This window comes from Lolium perenne, chromosome 4, assembly GCF_019359855.2.
Source record: "Lolium perenne isolate Kyuss_39 chromosome 4, Kyuss_2.0, whole genome shotgun sequence".
Taxonomy (NCBI): Eukaryota; Viridiplantae; Streptophyta; class Magnoliopsida; order Poales; family Poaceae; genus Lolium; species Lolium perenne.
Window position 1 is genome coordinate 315,042,025 of NC_067247.2, and position 2,714 is coordinate 315,044,738.

Below are 2,714 nucleotides of genomic sequence, written 5' to 3' on the forward strand. Positions count from 1 at the left end.
AACTCCCCTGGCCTGGGGATGCCGCCGCCGGTGGCGGCTACCGTGTCGCGCCGGCACGGTAGTTCCTGGATACCGAGGAGGATGGCGCCGTCCTCCTCGTCGTCGGGATCGAGATCGGCGTCTAGGTCCGGCGGGTCGACGCCGGCCACCGTCAAGAAGGAGTGGCCGTCTCCGGCCACCGTGAAGAAGGAGCCGGCGTCTCCACCGCCGACCGAGGGCGCGACGGCGGCGCTTGTCATCCGCGACCAGCCCTCCTCGCCGCAACGCGGGCGGAAGAGGAAGACGGCGAAGAATCAGGCCGCCGCGGCCGCCGCCAACCAGCTCGCCGAGGAGGAGGCGAAGCGCGCGGAGGACGCCGCGGTGGCGGAGGCGATCGCCAGGTCGCTGAAGGACCTGGTGCCCGCCGACAACACCCTCCCCATCGACGCCGCGCTGGAGTGGTCTGTGCGCGGCCGGGAGCGCCGGGAGGAGGAGCGACGGCGGCGGATGTTGGATCTGGCCGCCGCGCGACAACTCGCCGCCCGCGCCGCGCCGCACCGTCGTCGTCCCTCGCGAACGCCGCGCCCGGGGGAGGTGATCAAGCTCGAGGAGAGCAGCGACGACGACATCTACCGGCCGTCGCCTCCACGCGCGCCGGCGACGCTGGCCAGGGCACGAGCCGCTGGTACGAGGCGCCGCCGCCCCAGGACGACGCCGGCTCCAGCGACGACGACGACGGCGGCGACTACACGACCTTCTACCGCCATTTCGGCATGTAGGAGTTTTAGTATTAGTTTGCCAATCGCCGAATTCAAATATATGTACGAATTCGGCCTATTTATGTACGAACTCGCCTCTATATGTTAAATATCATTAAATTTCGCTTATGTTTGAACGAATTCGCCTATTTTGTCTGAATTCGTCGTATTGCGTTGCTATCCTGGGCTCGCGGCTGGGAAAATGGGCCTCCCCACGCCAAATCTTCCTCCAATCCGGACGAAAATTTCGCCGGATTTGGGAGTGGGGAGCCCAAACGAGTGGGGATGCTCTAAGGGTTGTTCTCCTTGTGCGTTGGGCTGGATTCAGACCTTTCAAACAACACATGCAGGAATATCATGACGAGTAGAAGATCCGGGACTGGGAGGTATGTAAGAGACAGAGAAATGGCTCTCTCGCATGATGGCGTGGCAGGCGTCGATGGCTTTCCTCTTGGCGTCACCACCGGTGGCTTTGCCCTCTCGCTTCATGGCGATCGCGGATCGAGGATCGTCGGCCGGAGCGCGGCGGAGCGAAGGGTTTTCCATGGGCGGCGTGCGAGGACGACGGGCGGGCGTGGCTATGGTTTGTGAAACTTCTTCCTTCCTGGGCTGGCCCGCTTCGAGGTCGGCACATAACGGGCCAGAAAATATTCAGGCCTGGAGCCTTGCCAACGACCATGATCCTTCCCGTCTCCACGGCCCAGGATCGCAGCAGGCCTACCTCAAATTGCCAAGGAATATTGCAAGGGGACGCAGAGGCCGAGGGAAAAACCTATACACCGACCAGGTCGGTGGCTACCGGCCACCGCACACCCCCTGGTCGGGTATGGGCCAGGCCCATTTGGGTCTGTTTATCCTGTGTAGTTCGTTTTTCTTTATCTTTTTTCTTTTCTGGTTTCTTTTTCTGTTTTCTTTTCTTTTTTCTGTTTTCGGTTTTGTTTATATTTTTTCAGATTCAAAAATTTTAATTTTTAAAAATTGTTCAAATTGAGAAAATGTTTAAATTCAAAACCGTTCAAATCTGAAAACCGTTCAAATTTGAAAATTGTTCAAATTTGAAAACCGTTCAAATATGAATTTTGTTCAAATTGAAAAATTGTTAAAATTTTAAAATGTTCAAATTTAAAATTTGTTCGACTTTAAAATTTGTTCAAATTTAAAAAAAATTCACATCGAAAATTGTTCAAAGTAGAAAATTATTCAAATTAAAAAATAAAAAATTGTTCACATCCGTATATGGGCCTGGCCCAGAAGGCAGTTGGGGTGTGCGGTGCCCCGTTTGCCACCGACCTGCTCGGTAGCGAGCAGCCCCCGAGGCCGAGGGGGGGTGCTGTAGGGGAGTGCTATACACCGACCTGGTCGGTGTGTACGGGCCACCGCACACCCCACCGACCAGGCCGGTTGGATGGGTCGCGGCACATTAGTAGTAGGTACTTTTTTTCTTTTTTTTTGCTTTTTCTTTTTTGTTAATATTTTCTTTTTTAATATCTAACTTTAAAAAATATATTTCGGAAAATAAATTTTCAAAATCTGTTCAGATTCGAAATTTTGGAAATTTTAAAAATGTTCAGATTTTGATTTTTTTTTCGAAATTTGAACATTTTTCCAAATTTGAACGCTTTATATATTTGAACGGATTTCAAATTTGAACGCTTTTATAATTTGAACATTTTTTGTATTTGAACATTTTTCAAATTCGAACGGATTTCAAATTTGAACAATTTTTTGTATTTGAACATTTTTCAAATTTGAACGGATTTCAAATTTGAACATTTTTGTATTTAAACGATTTTAAAATTTGAACGTTTTTAAAATTTGAACATTTTTGAAATTTTGAACAGTTTTCAATTTTGAAAATTTTCTGAATTTGAAATATTTTCAAATTTGAACAAAAATAAATATAGACAAAAAAATAAACAAAAAGGAACATAAATAAAAAAAAGAAAAGGAAAGAAAAGAAAAAGGAAAAGAAAAGAA